Source organism: Nicotiana tomentosiformis, chromosome 4 (assembly GCF_000390325.3).
Source record: "Nicotiana tomentosiformis chromosome 4, ASM39032v3, whole genome shotgun sequence".
NCBI lineage: Eukaryota > Viridiplantae > Streptophyta > Magnoliopsida > Solanales > Solanaceae > Nicotiana > Nicotiana tomentosiformis.
In genome coordinates this window covers 120,653,850-120,673,243 of record NC_090815.1, presented here as the reverse complement: position 1 = coordinate 120,673,243, position 19,394 = coordinate 120,653,850, and the positions used below count along the sequence as shown (strand labels likewise).

The 19,394-nt window shown below is 42.0% G+C and overlaps 1 long non-coding RNA gene across 1 annotated transcript; it reads left to right on the top strand.

Annotated features, from left to right (window-relative positions):
• Positions 1-15,973: 15,973 nt before the first annotated feature.
• Positions 15,974-17,017, top strand: LOC117273448 (uncharacterized). The gene is made up of 2 exons (XR_004503448.2): positions 15,974-16,099; positions 16,607-17,017. It is a non-coding gene; the product is annotated as an uncharacterized lncRNA (long non-coding RNA).
• Positions 17,018-19,394: the final 2,377 nt, after the last annotated feature.

Here is a 19,394-nt window from a genome sequence, read left to right as displayed (position 1 = left end):
TTCAAAACTTCAACTTTTCTAACATTTGTCGAAATGCTCCAAATTACCCAACGGACCTCCAAATCCAAATCCGGAGGCACGCCTAAGTCCAAAATTACCATAAGAAGCTATTGCAATCACCCAAAACCCATTTCGAAGCCGTTTACAAAAAATCAAATTCCAGGCAACTCTTACCGCTTAAGCTTCCAAAACTAGAATCCTTCTTCTGATTTGACTCCAAATAATCTGGTAACTAAATTCAACCACGCACGCAAGTCAATACACAAAATACGAAGCTGCTCAAGACCTTATGCCGCCAAACGGAACTTAAATTGTCAAAACAACCGGCCGGGTCGTTACATCCTCCCCCTCTTAAATAAACGTTCGTCCTCGAACATGCCAAGAATAGCCTCGACGTCTTCAAATCACTGTATGCACATATCCAATATACACCCGCGGGTGACCCCACGTCACCCCAATCCACATAAGCTCGATGACACCATCTCAATTGTAATTTATCCTTTCTACTAACACAGTTAAGCCTTAGAGTCCAAATTTTCACCTTCCATTCATCTCTAAAAGACCCGATTATAAATCCACACATGGTATCAGTCTCAACCAGCTGCAACAACTCATGCCTACACCCACAAGGTACGACCACTCAACATGACACTCCACACATAGGCCCATCATAATATTTCGGATCACAATAGCTGCCCGTAATCAAAACCAGCACCGACAATTAGCCTCATGTCCGTTAGAACCCTATTTCAAACCTCCACAACACTGACAATAATGCACGAAATATGAAGACCTCTTAACTATACACCCGAATCAATAAGTCACAACTAACACAGCCGGGCACACACCCCGTAAGCTAAAACTCAAGAAGCACACATGAAAAATGACTGAATATGTAAAGAGAAACACATAAGAGAAATATCAAACAAGTCCGACAAGCAAAACTGTATATGAGTACCATCCTACAAATCAATTTAACAGGGAAAAAATAAAGTATATGAACAAATCACAAGGATTTCATCCTGATATAACTTCTACCGTGACACGCATCCCGGCTCAAACATATCAAATCATATGGAAATCGCGAGGGTCTCACCCTCAACTCTGAATCACAAGTCGAATACACATCATACCAATGGAAATATTCCACTAACTCAATTCTTCCAATAAAATCACAAAACTTACTAAACTCTCACCCCAGTAGAGTATCAAATCAAAAATCGTAACCAAATTACTCAGGAATCACATCAAACCTACCATAATAGACAATATGAATTTACTTCTACCCTCGTAACTCTCAATAATGAATAAAAATGATACACACGGGCTACCACTCATAGAATCTCCCAACACGGGCAGACACATAAACAAAATACTAAGTCATGAACTCACCCATAGGTGGGACAACAATAGGGGAACTCGCCCCGATATGCAGAACCGAAACAAAATATGAATGGTGCCCCTCTGTAACAAATCAAAGCATATCTGTATTGCATCATCTGGCACAGTGGCCTCAAGCCTACTATATGAAACAGATCAACAGGTCGGGCCTCCCCCTCTTGGGCGTCCTCTACTCCTCTGAATACCTCACTGTGACATATCTGTCCGATGTCTGGGACAATCTCGCACCATATGGTTGGTATCTCTACACTTAAAGCAACCTCTCTGCTGATGTGACTATGGGAATTGTGTGGTACGGTTACTCTGAGATGCGTGAGCACCTGAAACACTGTGTAAAGCCTGAAGTGCAAACTGAACTTGCTGACCCACAAAACCTCTACCATGCCGCACCCTGCCTCCAAAATAAGGACCAGTGGATCTCTGTGATCTACGAGGCCTCATCGCCTCCCTGTGCTCTCTCTCCTCACCTCGCCTGCCCTCTATCTCCCGTCCCCACCTGTCTGCTCTCTCCTGGTCCCACATACCCTCTATCCGGCGAGCGATTCCTACCACCTGCTGAAATTAAACATCCGACTCCAACTCCCGAGGCATGCTGAACCGAATATCATTCATAAGCCCCTCAATGAACCTACGAATTTAATCCCTAACTGTAGCGACCAAAGCAGGGGCATGTCTAGCCAAATCACTGAATCTAACGACATACTCTAATACTAACATAGTGCCCTGGCACAGCTGCTCAAACTCCGCGCGCCATGCATCCCGAAGGGACTGAGGTACAAACTCTCTCAGGAATATCTCTGTAAACTGAACCCATGTAAGTGAAGCTGCATTGGCCGGACTACCCAACTCATACGCCCGCCACCACTGATAAGACGTTCCCTTAAGCTGGAACGTAGTAAAAGCAGCCCAACTCATCTCAACAATACCCATAGTTTGGAGAATGCAATGGCACTCCTTTAGAAAACCATGTGTACCCTCTGAATCCAAACCACTGAAAGTAGGAGGGTCATATTTCTTGAAACTTGCAAGTCTAAACTGCTCTTCCTCAGATGTTGCTGCCCTGTCCACAGGCTGAACTGGAACCACAGGCTAAGTCGCCATGACACCTGGAACCTGACCAACGTGGACTCACTGCTCTGGAGTGTAGGTTGCGGGTCTCTAGGTTCCTCCCCCAGTCTGTGAAGTAGCTGGTGCAACCTGAATCAACCCCGCATGAGCCAATGTACCAAACATGCTCAGGATTTGTGCTAAAGTCTCCTGAAGTCCGGGGATAACAGCAGGCGCCTCCGGTACCTACACCCCAACTGGAGCTACTGGTGGCTCCTCAACTACTACTCTGGTAGGTGCTCTAGCTGCGGTACGTGCTCCTAGTCGACTTCTTCCTCTACCTCTAGCTACACCTGCTCCGGGAGCAGCGTCATCAATAAATGCAGCTCGCGTCCTCACCATTTGTGAGAGAATAGAATGATGATAGTTCAAACTCCGAGATCATTAAGCTCACACGATAGGAATAAAAGAAGTGAGATTGTCCTAATAGTTTTGTAGCCTCTCAAATATAAGTACAGACCTCTCCATACTGATCCACAAGACTCTACTAAACTCGCTTATGACTCATAGCACCTATGAACCTACAGCTCTAATACCAACTTGTCACGACATATTTTCCCTCTGTTAGGTATTGTGATGGAACCTAATCTTAGGGACTAGGTAAGCCTAACATTTACTGAATAACAACAATAATTAAATAACATCTAACTATTTTTGAAATAATTATCTCTATAAAATTTACAACTTCCAAAACCGGTAGTACAAGTCAGGAGCTCTTCAGAGTTTGCTACAAAGTTCTAAATACAACTGTCTGGAAATAGGTAAAACAATGTGAATACAAAATAGGAAGGTGACTCTGAAGCCTGCGAACGCAGCAGCAGGTTTACCTTGAGTCTCCACAGCAACAATCCACACAACTAGCTAATGATCAACTGACATCAAAATACCTGGATCTGCATAAAAATATGTAGAAGTGTAGTATGAGTACACCACGGCGGTACCCAGCAAATATCAAGACTAACCTCAGTGGAGTAGTGACGAGGTACAATCAAGATACCTACTGGACTAAATAACCTGAACAAGTATAAGTATAGGAACAACAGAGTATGATATATACATAAGGACTATGCGAAATGGAAAATAATACGGTAATTTCAGTAAGAAAGGAAAAAAAACAACTTTCAGCGGAACACCATAGTAATGACATAGAAAAATGAACGGAAAGACAGCCTAAATCTGATGAACACAATTAAAAGAAGGACTGGTAGCAGCTAGATGAAAACAACCACTTGTACATCAAATTTTAGTCAATAAACTCCACGAGGTACCGAACCTCATACTATTCACTACTCACGGGTCCCAATACCTGAACCCTAACACTGGGCATCCTGTGCCCTCATTACACTTCATAACCGCACCGACGACTAACGTGCCAAATAGAGCCATTCTCATATAGAAGGCAAGTAACACGGGTGTGCATATATACTCAGCAATATCAAGAAAACCTCTTAACCGATAAGGGTGCTCAACTACATGTATGCTTGTGCAAGTGTCCTAACACTATTCATGCCAGCTAGTAAGTATAGGAAAATAAATGGACAGGACGTAGAATGTTTTCTCGCAACTTTCCATAAGATAAAACTCACACAGGTAAGTGTACCACTACACAAAACAACAACCACAAGAATGCCCTCAGGCCATCACAAGTCATCACAAATCAATCCCTGACATAGCCCACTTTGTCTCGCCACGTGTGCAATAATAAAGTAAATGCCCGCCTTGTCTAGCCACACATGCATAATAATGTTCCCACCTTGTCTCGCCACATGTGCAACCCACATATATATATATATATATATATATATATATATATATATATATATATATATATCCCGCCTTGTCGCAATGCATGTGCAAATATAAATAGTAACAATAGCATGGCAGAAACCTCATGCAACCCAATAACACTCGCACGACAGAAACCTCATGCATCAAAATAACAACAACCGCACATCAGAAACCTTGTGTATCACAATAACAATAACCGCAACAATGAAAATAATTCAAGGGTACGACAAATAAGTCAACTGAGAGATTCCAGAACTTAAAGAAACGTAGGAACTAATGCACAAGGAGTATCCACAATCGGGGAATGCTACTCATAATAAGAACATCACAACAAGAAAGGAAATACTATGTAACAATGGTCCACAATATATAGTTCGACAACGAGGGAGCTAACACAAGTCGAATAATTCCAAATAAGGACAAGTCAAGCAAAATATATGGTATCTAACTTCTTTTAGGGCTGGGCAATTAGGAAAGAGATGCAACAAATTAAGTTACGGATAAGCAGCAGAAAGATAATCATATTCTCAATTAAGGATGAACAATTACAGAATAGATAATTATAACTTCAAATAAAGATAAGCAGTTAGGGGAAAGATAACATAATAATAGAAGAGATAACAATTTCAGTTAAGGCATGGATGAATCAAATAAGCAACAAGAATGGATCATGAAGCAATTAACTTTGATTAAAGCAGGTAGAGGTGAAACCAGGTGATAGCGGAATTTTGTCTTCGCTACCAGGTATGTTTGTCACAGGTAATCCCCTATGTGTGGAGGACGGTTGTCTGCCTTCGGCGTTTGTGCTTTGAAACCAGGGAAGAGCTGACCTTGGCTCACATGATGAATCTGTACTCCCATAAGATCTTTCGCGGGGGGATGATAAATCTTTACAAGCGTGCTCACCATGCTTTGATATCCATCATGGATGATGACAATGACCGAAGGTGGATGGAACGGTTTGTTGCAATTGCATCTGGTGAATTATTCCAATAGTGGCCTCATCCATTCCGGTTGCTTGGAACCATTCCAGTAAGCCTCTTTCAGTACGTTCTCCCCTCCTAAATGCTTTATTACGCCTGAATTGATCGTTCTACTTCTGTATATTATTGCGACCCGATGGGTCCCACCGGTGGTAGAAGGCTTGGACCGGTGGGTTCAAAAGATCTTGGACATCACCACGCCCGAAATTCGCTGGTGGAAAGAACTGTCCATCAAGTACAGGTGGAAGGCAGAAAATCATGGTAACTATAATTTGCTTTGCTTTAGTTTTTGTATATGTGGAATTTGACTGAATCTCCTGACTTGTTTGTCAAATTAGGTCTACCCCTGGGCTCAGTCTAGATCCCCGAAGAGGATATTTTGGCTGACCCTGCTGATACGGCGAGGCTGCTCTAGGAGGCGCTTGCTCGAACGGGTGCCTCCGGGTCTACTACGGGCACAAATATTTCTTCACGGAGTCCCCGGCCAGAGAACAAGCAACAAAAAAAAGGCGTTCCTCTACGGGCGGGGAGAAGAATAATAGGGCAAAGGTTGATGCCCCCGAATCATCCCAAGAAGCAACGTTGGCCGGTCCTGCCTCCGGGCCGGTCATAGACACTGTAGTGATTGGTGATGAAGGAGCTAGTGATGAGGGATCTTCTCTTCATAGAAGACAACGATCCTTATCCTCTCAGCAGGATGCTCAACTTTTTGATGCAGTCACATCCGTCGAGGATGATGTCTCGGCACTATGGGGAGAGTTTGATTTGGTGGAAAATGCCAAACTCCCGTTCTGGGGCCCCAATCGTTGTGCCCGGTACTGCGAGGCAGAGTACCGAGTCCTTGCCATCCTCGGTTGGTGAGCACCCGACAACCAGTACTGCCTTTGATGCAATTGTTTCTCGTTCTTCTCATTTACCATATTTTTCACAACCTTCTTCGCCACCAGCACCTGCTACATCTTTTTCATCTTCATCCCCGTTTCCCCCAACAACATCATTTCCAACTGACGCACCTAACCGTGTTGAAGGCATTCCTCTTCCCCGGTCTCCTGTTCATGGGAATTTGGGGAAAAATTATGCTGCCCCTTCTGAAGATCCTCAGAGGAGGAGGAATGTTACCCTCTCGGTCTCTACCAGGTGTAACCTTCTTTCCCAGCAAGCAGAGCTTGCGAATTACTTGAAGTCCTTGGCTCCAGAGAAGGATTGGTAAAAGATTCAGACACCTGCGGGAGAGTGTATGTTGAACAATGCCACGCATAATGCTGCAGCAGTATGTTTCTATATTTCTCTGCTATTTTTCAGCTTCTTAATGAATGTATTTTAAATTTTACCTCTTCTTATCTTGCAGGCTAATTTTCTTGCTTTCGGGGGCCTACAGAGGTTAATCCATGAGAAGGAGGAACTTTCTTCTGAACGGGATCTGTTTTTGGCGGAACGAGATCGGACTGTTCTTCGCCTCTGGCAATTGGAAACTAGGGCCACTGAGGCCGTTGTTTTGGAAGCCCGCTTGCAGCAAAGTGAGTAGGAAGTAAAATCCTTAGCCAGGAAATCGGGCCGCTGAGGATTAGGTTTGATGAAGCCAAAGCTAAATAGGCTGAGGTTCAGGATGCCATTCTTGCTGCCAATGACCGAGACACTGTTGCTACTGAAAGGGTAACTAACTTATAAGCAACCTTGAATTCTAAGGCCGAAGAGCTGATTTCTGCTGAGGCAAGGTATGCCCGGTTGGAGGAGAAGTATAAGAAAACTATCGAGTACAACATGCTCTATAGTTCAATTGTCCGTGATCTCGATGTTAGTCTTCAATCTGCTAGGTCTTCCCGGAACAATCTTTCTGCCGAGATCACTCAACTCAAAGAAGAACTCAGGTGCTGAGAGGCTTCCCTCGTCGTTGAAAAAACTTACGCCATGTACATCATGAGGAGAAAAACCTTGGAAGCAGCCAAAGCTGGCATTATTGATATTGATGCCAAAATTGCTAAGGCACGCGAGCTTGAGTTGGCTGCAAAAAATGGACTCCCGATGTGGTCTGACATTCCAGGCTCTTCTGATTCCGTTTCCGAGATTTTGGACACTGAAGAGGAATCGAAAGCGATGATGCCGAAGACCAAGCTGGGGAAGATGTTGAGCCATCGGTTGAAACGTCCATTGCTCCCGTGAATATGGATACTTCTCTTCCTCCTGGTTCCGGTGATGCTGTAGCTTAGCTTTTTCTTTCACTGTTTTTTATTTCCTTTGGCACATTCCTGTAAATGAAGACATATTTTTGCTCAAATGTTTGATTGAGTCTTATTGTTTCTTGAATATCTATGCATATTTTCCTGTATGCTTCTGTCTCCGAGAATTATCTCTTTTACTTGAGGGTTTCACTAAGTATTTGTCCAAGTTTGGTTTTTACATCTTTTTTATATGCGGCTTTGGGTGTATTTTTCCCCGATAGTATTTTTGGTTTCGGGCATTTATTCCTCCGGAACCAACCCTTTAATGGGAGGGGATTTTATAAGAGAGTTCCCTCTTATATTTACGGTACTCTGGAAGAGGACGTCTCCTGTTCATTACGGCACTAACATTTGAAGTACTTGTTTAACTTTCAAATGACGAAATTACCTCATCGTTCAGACGAGAAACAAGATAAAAGCAAAAGGATTTTATTTCATTCCTCCTGTTTTCATAGTTTACATAGGAATTTTGCTATGTAGAAAAGAAGTTTCCATGACTTGTGGCTATCTTGTACAACTTGTTTCTATGTGGCTGGCTGCACAGTCCCCAGTCCTGATGATGCGTGGCATTCAGTTTTGCCTTGCCGGATTTTTGTTCCCAGTTGACGTGGCATTTAGTGTTGCCTTGTCGGATTTTCGTTCCCGTTTGACGTGGCATTTAATGTTGCCTTGTAATCATATCATTATCCCCCCAGTGTTCTAATATGAAGAATGCAAATTGGAACACTAGAAGTCATGTATCTTCGAAGGTTCCACCAATGAATTGCTACGTATCCCTTCGCTCGGTAACATATTTTTCTTTCCCTTAGGAATTCATGTTGTCGAGTGAAAGAACACCTAACAATCATCTAGTGGTTTGTACTCATGAACGGTTGGGTAACCTCTATTCGGTAGAAAACTTAACTTCCCAGAGGGAATCTGTAATTGAATCAAAGATTATCTGACCATCCCCGAGTGGAGACTTACTTGTTTGCCTTGTTATCAAAGGTCTTATGACTGCTAGTTTTGTAGTATGATTGTCGTTGCTGCCTCGTTAAAAACATTGCCAGAAAAACCCTATTGGGATAAAAGCAGAATGAAGGGTGCAACACGTACTTTCCGTTTGACTGTTGTTTGTCAGCAGTAATATTTTTTGAGATGAGTTACGTTCTAGTTGTTGGGAAGCTTGCCTCCGTTGAGGTTTTCCAACTCGTATGACCCTTTACCAGTGATAGCTGAAACCCGATAAGGGACTTCCCATGTAGGGCCTAACTTGCATGTGTTGAGTTCCCGAGTGTTTTGAGTCATCTTCCTCAAGACTAGGTCTCCCACTTTGAAATAACAGAGGTTAGTTCTTTGATTATATTATCGCTCTATTCTCTGCTTTTGGGCTGCCAATCTTACATGAGCTAATTCCTTGCATTCCTCGAGTAGTTCCAAGTTGATTAGCATTGACTCGTTGTTCGATTCTTCATCTGCCTAGACATACCTAAAGGTTGGCTCCCATACTTCCACCGGTATTAAAGCTTATGCGCCGTACACAAGGGAAAGGGGGTTTCTCTTGTGGTTGACTTGGCCGTTGTTCGGTAGGCCCATAGCACTCCCAGTAACCCTTCGAGCTACCGGCCTTTTGCTGCTTCTAAACTTTTCTTTAGGTTTTGCACCATTGTTTTGTTTGTTGACTCCGCTTGTCCGTTTCTGATCGGATGGTAAGGTGAAGAGGTAATACTTTTTATCTTCAAATCTTCAAGGAATTTTATAACATTTGAGCCGATAAACTGTGGTACGTTGTCGCATGCGATCTCTTTCGGGATTCCGAACCTGCAAATTATATTTTCCCACAGGAAGTCGACCATTTCGTGTTCTCCGATCTTTCAATAAGGACCTGCTTCCACCTATTTGGAAAAATATTCATTCAAAATTAAAAGGAACCTTACTATTCTGGGATCCAGTGGTCCAATGATGTCCATCCCCCATTTCATGAACGGCCGCGGGGACAGAACTGAATGCAGGGTTTCCACCGGTTGATGTACTAGTGGTGCGTGGCGTTGGAACTTATCACATTTTCGTACAAAGTTTTGGCATCTTGTTCATACGGGGCCAGTAATATCCTACTCGGTCTAACTTCAGTACCATAGAATCTGCGCCCGAGTGGTTGCCGCATATTCCTTCATGCAATTCTCTCATGAAGTAGTTGGCTTCTCATACTCCTAAGCACCGGGCCAACGGGCCTTGAAAGGATTTTTTGTATAACTGGCCTTTCCCGAAGCTATACCGCGCAACTTTGGCACGCAATGCTCTTGATGCTTTGGGGTCCTCGGGCGACTTTCCATGCTCGAGATAATCGATTATTTTATTTTTCCAGTCCCAGACCAGACTAGTCGAATTTACCTAGTTATAACCATTTGTGTCCAAGGCTTAGTTCATCAGTTGTACAAGAGTACCTGATTCCGGTCCTTGAATTTTTGTTGATGAGCCCAGATTTACTAATACATCCGCTTCCGCGTTTTCTTCCCCCGTGATGTGGGTTATTGACCACTCCCGAAATCTTGTCAGTAAAGCTTGAACCTTTACTACGTATTGTTGCATACGCACATCTTTGGTGTAAAAGATTTTGTAGATCTGATTTACCATCAACTGTGAATCACATTTCACTTTGATGGCTTCGGATTCAAGTCCCCTGGCCAATTCGAGCCCTGCAATCAAAGATTCATACTCTGCCTCAATGTTAGTTAGAGGGATCGTTATGATGGTTTACCTTAAGGTTTCCCCAGAAGGCGTGATCAAGACTATTCCGAGCCCGGACCCTTTCACGTTTGAAGCTCCATCCATGAATAAGGTCCCAACTCCCGATGTCGGTTCATACACCATTATTGCCTCTTTGGTAGCCAGAGGTAATAGTCCCAGGCTGAAATCGGCCACGAAGTCAGCCAGGACGTGTGATTTAATCATTGTCCTCGTTTTATATTCTATGTCGAACTCGCTCATTTCAATAGCCCATTTGGCCAATCTACCTGAGAGCTCGGGTTTATGGAGTATATTCCTCAAAGAAAAAGCAGTCACCACCGTTATCGGGTGGCATTGAAAGAAGGGCCTCAGCTTCCGGGCGGCTATCACGAGAGCTAAGGCCAACTTTTCCAGATGTGGGTAGCGGGTTTCTGCTCCCGTTAAAATTTTTCTAATATAATATGTGGGGAATTGCGTACCTTTTTCCTCCCGAACCAAAACTGTGCTTACCGCAACTTCTGAGGCCGCCAGGTAGACTAGCGTCCACTCGAAGTTGTTTTTCTTTTTCAGCAGTGCGAAGAAGTGATGACACTTTTTCGATGATCGGAAATGAACCTTCTTAAAGCCACTAATATTCTTGTGAGTCTCTGTACTTCCTATACGTTGAATAGTTGATCTGGGATGTCCTCTATGGCCTCGATTTTGTTGGGATTTACCTCAATTCCTCTTTGTGACACCAGGAACCCTAAGAATTTACCTGATCCAACCCCGAACGCACACTTTTCGGGGTTAAGCTTCATATTGTGCTCCCTCAATGTGTAAAACATTTCTTGCAGATGCCTCATGTGGTTACCTGCATGCAGATACTTAACAAGCATATTGTCGATATATATATTTCCATAGTTTTTCCTATTTTGTTTTTGAACATCTAATTTACTAGCCATTGGTAAGTGGCTCCGGTGTTTTTTAATCCGAAGGGCATTACGTTGTAACAATACGTACCAAACTTTGTTATAAAAGAAGCCTTTTCCAGGTCTTCCGGGTTTATTTTGATCTGATTGTACCCGGAATAGGCATCGAGGAAACTAATTAACTCATGCTCGGCCGTAGCGTCGATCATTTGATAGATATTTTGCAATGGGAACGAGTCCTTCGGGCATGCCATATTAATATCTTTATAATCTACGCACATGCGAAATTTATTGTTCTTGTTAGGAACTACTACCTCATTAGATAGCCAGTCTGGATATCTTACCTCTCGGATTGAACCAATCTTAAGTAGATGGGTTACATCTTCTCTGACGAATTTATTCCTTGCTTCTACAATAGGGCTCTTCTTTTGCCTTACTGGAGGTATGCTCGGGTCTAAGATTAACTTGTGCACAACTATCTCTGTTGGAATTCCTGTCATATCCTCATGCGACCATGCAACAATCATCGTTAATTTTAAGGAATTCATTAAAATCTGACCTGAGCTGTGGGTGTAGTCTTGTTCCCAAATGGAATTTCCTTTCTGGGAATTGTTCAAACAGTGAAACCTACTTTAGTTCTTCTGTCGTGGATTTTGTTGCATCCGTTTATTCATGTATTTGGAAGTACCTTGGGACCTGATATTGTTCCGACTCTCCTGTCCCTAGGGAAACTTCCTCTGGTTCGAGGGCGAAAGCCAGTTCCGATAACTGCTATGCCTCAGGTTCCTTTCCTTTTCTATGGGAGGTCGATATCGCGTTCATATTTCTTGCGGCCGGTTGATCACCTCTCATCTGTTTGATCCCCTCGGGTGTGAGAAATTTCAGTAATTGGTGGTACGTCGAAGGCACAACTTTCATCTCGTGTAGCCACATCCTTCCAATATGATATTATAGCCCATGTCTTTATCTACTACTTTTGAGAGAGTCATCTTTGTTACGCCCTCGGCATCTATGAGCAGTAAACTTTCCCCTCGGATTGTCACGTTTGTGAGGTTGAATCCAGCAAGGAGCTTTGTCGCCGGGATGATGCTCTCGGTGAGTTTAGCTTGATCCAGAACTCTCCATTGTATGATATTAGTGGAACTTCCTGGTTCGACTAAAACATGTTTAATTTTAAAATTTAACACATTTAAAGAGATTACCAGTGCATCATTGTGCGGCAGTAGTAGTCCGTCCGTATCTTCATCCGTGAACGTGATATCATCTTCTTGGAGCCTCTTGCTATGGGTTGTTGAAATTTTTGTCTTCTTTGCGGACGAGAAGGTGATCCCATTCAAAAATTTGATCGTTTGATCGTTTGGCGTGGGGGTTCCTCTCCTGGTTTTGAATTTTTTGCATCACCCATATCCCGACAATAGTTGTTTTTGTCTTGGTCGTTCAATAATTCTCTGAGGTGACCATTCTTTAACAGCGTTGCCACTTCTTCTCGGAGGTGCCGACAGTACCTAGTCTGATAGCCATTAGTGCCATGGTATTCACACCATAAATTTGGGTCACTTTGACTGTGATCAGATCTCATAGGTCTCGAGAATCGTGCCTCTTAACTATCAATCATGGCCGGCACTAACTCCACCATGCTGACGTTGAAGTTATACTCTGAAAGCTCTAGATTATAAGAACCTCATAGTCCCGAGATTTCTCTATCCTACAGCGATTTGTTGTTCCGCCCATGATCAGTCCTCCTATCAACGATGATCTTGTCCGATGTCCGGAAGCTCTTGTCATGACCTTCCGTCTTCTCGTAGGGCAGAAATCAATACCTTGAGGTCTGCCTATCCAAGTCAATACGATCTTTCATTTTTTCCCTGTTCTTCTCATGTCCTTTGATCGATGACGCAAAGCCGACCTGATCGTCTTCGATCCTTATTTTCGATGCGTACCGGTTGTGGACATCCGCCCAAGTCATTTCTTGAAACTCGAGGATTCTTTCCTTCAGCTTCCGGGAAGCATCTGAACTCCTCGGGTTTAAACCCTTAGTGAATGCTTCAGCTGCCCATTCATTTAGGACGGCCGGTAACAACATCCTTTCCTTCTGGAACAGGTTAACGAATCTTCGTAATAACTCAAATTCTCCATGCGCGATTCTGAATATGTTGGCCTTTCGGGCTTGTACCTTCCTGGCACCGGCATGGGCCTTCATGAACGAATCTGTGAGTATTTCGAAGGATTCTATGGAATTCTCGGGCAATAATGAGTACCATGTCAAAGATACCCTCGTGAGAGTCTCACTAAATTTCTTCAATAACATGGACTCGATTTCGTGAGGAGCCAGATCATTTCCTTTCACTGTCGTTGTGTAGGTGGTGATGTGCTCCTGTGGATCTGAGGTCTCATCGTATTTTGGTACTTCAGGCATTCTGAATCGCTTTGGGATTAATTCCGTGGCCGCTTTCGGATCGTACGGTAATTGGATGTACTTATTCGAGCTCGGGACTTTCAATATTGGAGGTGTTCCCGGGATTTGGTCCATGCGGGCGTTTACTTCCTTCATGAATCGCAAGAGTTCCTCTTTGAACTGGTCGTTATCGCTGTTGAGGTCAGATCTACTCCTCCCAGCCCCGTCGGCACCAACTTCTCCCCTAGGAGTGTTGTTTTTTATTCTCGGCATTGTTTGGTTGATAGGAACAATGGGAGGAACTGGATCTCATCTGTTTGCATTATTTGAAGCGCATGATAGCGCCTGTTTTAACTCCGTCATAACCTGATCCTGCCGCGTAAGGTGGTCTAGAATTATTGTCTGTTGCTCTTGAAGGATCCTTACAGCGTCTGCTACATGCCCCTGGTCAGCCTCATCTGGAGTCGCCTCTCGTACTTGTCTGGGGTACCTCCCGTCATACACCGGCGTGGTAACTTCTCCATCATTATGAGTGTCGTTAATTGAGTCCTCAAAATGGGGGTATTCCCCTTGAACCTCAGGATTGCGAGTGTTATTAATGGTATTGATTGCTATTCTTTGTGATTTTGCTAAGACAAGAAATCAAAGCTTGTGAGTGGAAGAGGTAAGGATCAACTTAACCACACAACTTAACCACAACTTAACCAAACTGTTTTCCCCGGAAAACGGTACAGTTAAATTTGTTCGTAATTTCTAGACAGATGAATCAATTTGATCTTAAAGGATAATGAATTAATCAATTTGGATGCAAAATACTTAGCTCAAATGTAGATAAAACGATAGATTTGGAGAGCCCGAGAATAGGGTTTCCGGGCACAATCCTGATAAGATCAACAAGCGAGAGAGAGAAAAAAGGTATCAAAATGCTATGAAGAATATAGTAAATGTAATCCAGAAAAATCGTGTTTACAATGATCGTTGAGCCTATTATTTATAGCTCAGTGGGGATAATGGTCGGGCCTACCACTAATGACAATTATTGAAGTGCGATAATTGAAACCTAACGGTAAACATAAATGCCTAACTTTCTTTAATGAGCCGTTACTCTTTAATGTTGTGGAATATTCTTCATTAAATGCCACTCGGCACAGCATGCTTAATGCCTTTATGAACTTGCATTTTTTGGTGATACACGAGGTAGTTGTGCCCGATTTTCTGTCTCCCGGTTTTGATTTCACGTGTCCCGTTTTTTGATGGCCACGTACCGTAACGTATTTTACCCATTACAATACTTATATTCACTCTAAAAGTATATGTATAAAGTCGAGAGAAACACAAACACGCAACTGCGCAATATATATATGTTTACGAATATACATCTGTTTTCTCTAGAAAGGCAGAGAAAATACCACGAAATAAAAATTTGACGTAGAAGAATAACCTGGCAATGGAAAAGATAATGTAACGTTGTCTTTCTAAAATATCGCTTGACATTGACGTTATCTTTCGATTGTCGTCTTAGTTGAAATATTGGTGACACATGACGTGAAAAATGTATATTGTTTAAAATGGAATAAATTTTTTGATTCTTAATATAAAGTTGGAGAAAGAAAATATTTTTTTATTTTATCTTTTAACAATTAACGAGAGATATGTCTGCAACGCACGTACATAGAAATTATTAGTTATTATAAAAGCATGAATATAATGTTGATTGACCAAAATAGCCTTCAAATATTTATTTCGTATTCGATAAAATTGTAATATATAACCAAACTTTTGCCTAATATCTAGAATTTGAGTTCAACTAAGATTTCTATTTAACGTTTGCAACGGAGACTAGTAAAAGAAACGTGTTGATTACAATAAGTATTTACGGTCGTTTCATATGTGGTATTCCTTCGAATAGAGAAAATAGTAAGGTAGACAAGAGGGGTTGCTCTGATGGTAAGCAACCTCCACTTCCAACCAAGAGGTTGTGAGTTCAAGTCACCCCAAGAGCATGGTGGGGAGTTCTTGGAGGGAAGGATGCCGATGGTCTATTGGAAACTGCCTCTCTACCTCAGGGTAGGGGTAAGGTCTGCGTACACACTATCCTCCCCAGACCCCACTAGTGGGATTATACTGGGTTGTTGTTGTTGTAGTAAGGTAAACATTTTTTCTAGAACTAATATTAGGTTTCTAAAGTAAATTGTTAAACATTTTTTCTAGAACTAATATTAGGTTTCTAAAGTAAATTGTAAAAGGAATATGAATCATGAATGAGTTGGCGAAAAACCTAGGAAACATAGTTGAACAAAATTAATTAAGCTAATGGATTATTTTCATATTTAGAGGAAGGTCTTGCACATAGGACAAAAACGTACATACTTTAGGTGTATGTATCTTAAACTTAAAGTATACTACTAATTATTATAGGAAGCAAATTCCTAACTTTCATTATTTGATCATGAATAATATTAGTAAGAATCCAGTACTCCATATTAGTAGCCATCTGATATTCCTCATGGTAATATGTGGCATGTGCTCCATATTAGTAGCCATAAGAAAAGATCATGTTTGGTTAAAGTATGTTTTGCTCATTGCGAGGTAAGATCCATATACAGTCTTTAAGCTTTTAGCTTTAATTCAATAGTTTGATTTTGCTAAAGACTCTATGTTGATAGGATAAGAAAATTCAGTATGTTGACAAGAAGTTATTAATACTTTCTTTAATTGATTTTATTGTTTTTTTTCTTCTGAATTCAAAGTTCAATTTTGCTGTAGCATCTATGTTCACAGGAAAAATAATTTACTTTGACAAAAGTTGTGCATGCGTCTTATAGAAAAATTGATGAAGCAACTCAATCTTATCAATAAATAAATAGATAAATTGATTTAGCGACCGCGGAGACCTCTATATTTTTATGTCGATTCTAATATGGTCTAACGAGCAATTCAATCTACATATATTCACATGTAAGGAGTTTTTTTTTTCAATCCACGCTATTTACTTTGGTAGATGCTTTCATATTCTTTTATATGCTTTACAATTTACAACTATTTGTGAGAGGGGTACTGTAAGGTTAGAGTTTTTATCTTTGGATTAGCGTACAGGTGTAGGCCTTACACTGAGTGAAGAGCAAGTGAAGGGTATGCTCAAGAAATATGATAAGAATGGAGATGGGAAACTTAGCAAGCAAGAACTCAGGTTAGCTTTTAAATAGATGGGTTTGCATTTTTGCCGTTGGAAAGCTGGAAAAGCCCTTCATTTTGCAGATAAAAATGGAGATGGATATATTAACGAAGATGAGATTAGTGAGTTCGTCCAATATGCTTCCAAATGGGGTTTTAGGATCTCATAGGCTTCTAATTTTTTTTCTTAGGCATCTATATATTTTGCCTCTTGATCTGGATCTTGTTTTGTTGTTGCTAGCTGCTTTTGTGTTGTCGTGTTTTGTTTTGTTTGAGAACCAAACATCCTTGTAATATTATTTGGAAGAAAGTTCTTCTTATTTATCCTCAAAATCGGATAACAATTGAATTTGTACGTGATTTTAAGGATACGTGATCTAACTTGATACAAAATGGGAAATTAGATTAAAATTGAAATAAGCGATAAAAAAGTAAATGCAAACCACACGAGTTGAACAATCTTAGCCTTGAAGGTTAGTCACCCTCGAGTGAGAAATACTTTTATCGATGCCGGGACAGAATGACAAAATAATAAAAAACTAGAAATAACGATGTATTGCTTTGTGATGCGTGTTACAATGAGTTGAATGAATTATCAGACCACACTTTATATAGTAGAGGAGTCCTACTCTAGGTACATGTCTATAAAAGGTAAAAATCTCTTGATTTGCTAGTTGCCGGCTCCTTACCGATATGCGCAGAGCTTCCCGCCGTAATATTCGCCCGGTCGCGGATATTTCGGTCTTCTGTTAGTTATTTCAAAGCTCGCTCGAGGCTAAGGTCAACGCCGGACTTAACGTTCCTCGAAGGCAGGTCTCCCGACCTCAGGTTCTAGCTCGGTGAGACTCGAGGTCGATCTCTAATCTGTGGTCGCCACATTCCAAGCCTAATCTACCAAGTTGTAGTCGAGCTCGACTTCGGCCATACACAGATAGTCCCCTCATTTTTTGGAGAGTAGACAACGAGAAACAACATGAACTTCCGATCCTCACTTCGATATTTTGTGACAGAAACAACAAAACAGTCGAAGCATCTCGTCAGTCAAGTCTTAATAGCATTAAATGCCTGTCAGTTGCCGGTCGGCCACTCCCAGATGTGAAAAGTCGCTGAAAACTATAAATATCCCCTCATTAATTCATTCAAACTTTACTTTCAAACCTTCTGCCCTCGTACTTTAGAAATTTCAACACTCTCAAGCATAATTTTTCTGGTTACTCTGAAATTCTTTTATAAGAACTTCTATTTTTTCATCCCAAACCATCAAGCATACTCTTTTAACTTCCTCTTTTTCCTTCATTTTCCAAAGAAATGGCGAAGACCTTAAAATTCGTTCCCTAAAAAGAAACTCCCTCTGCCTCACGACCGACTGAAGAGGAAAATATTTCGTCTGCTGCTACTCAGGAACCGACACCGGAACCTCCCCTGAAGATGTTCATTCCTGCGGGGTGCCCAACCGGTGCTAATTTCAAGGTCGAGAAACCCTCCTCGGTACCGGGTCGGTGTGAACCGGTCTCGAGATCTATATGCTCGGTCACTGATAGCTTCCTCTCCAAGGTCAAGAAGGATTGTAACTGGGTTGATAAGCACATGGTGGTTCCTATGGCCGAGGAAGTGATTACTACCCACGTGAAGGGTTTTTTAAGTGTTTACACTTATCCCTTCACGTTGGGCCCCTTGGATCCGGTTATCATCGCCTTTTGTAAGAGGTACGAGGTGACCCTCGGTCAAATTCATCCTTCTTTCTGGAGGATAGTAATCCTCCTCCGCTTCTTCGTAAACAAAATCGAGGAGTGTCCATTCACCATCGATCATCTCATGTGTTTGTACAGTCCCCAACTCTATCGAGGGGGATTAATAAAACTTTCCTGTCGGCCAAGTAAGGCCCCATTCTCGAGCATCGACGAGGATCGGGACCGAGGCTAGTTAGGCCGATTCGTTCGAGTAAAGACCTCGGATTTAATCCCGACCGAGGATATGCCATTTCTTGATAAATGGAACATGAAATATAAGTATAACCTTGCCTTTAAGATTTCTTTTATCGCTTTTCCTTTTCCTCCCTTCTCATCGATGTTTTGTGGTGGTGTAGCTGTTGCTCGGATGCCGGATGAAGTTCCTCGACTCAATGAATCGGTCAAGGGCATCGTGTTGCAGAAGCCATATTTCGAGCGCGCATGGCGTGAAATTTCGAAGGGCCGGTGGGAGGCCCGTTCTCATAGTGAGATTCCTCTCCTGAGTGGATATGTCATGACCCAAAACCTCACCTGTCGTGATGGCGCCTATCTCAAAACTAGGAAAGCCGACAACCTCAATAAAACACAATATCTTTTAAGTTTGAAAATATAATACCTGAATTCAATAGAAAGCCTCACAATTACAGATACAAAACACTCTCAAAACCCGGTGTCACTGAGTACATGTGCATCTAAATGAATACAAAGTCTGATTGATAAAAACACTATCCGAAAGTAAAGAACAATAAAACAACTGAAAGAAAGAGAGTCAAGGTCAGCGGATGCCAGGCAGCTACCTTGATAGTCTCCAATTGATAGCACTCTGAAATCTATCAGTCGCCGTGTCCGAAAGCACCTGGATCTGCAGACGAGGTGCAAAGTGTAGTATGAGTACAACCAACTCAATAAGTAAGAAGACTAACCTCTGGGCTGAAAGTAATGACGAGCTCCGTAGGTACAGTCAAGTATATAAATAATGA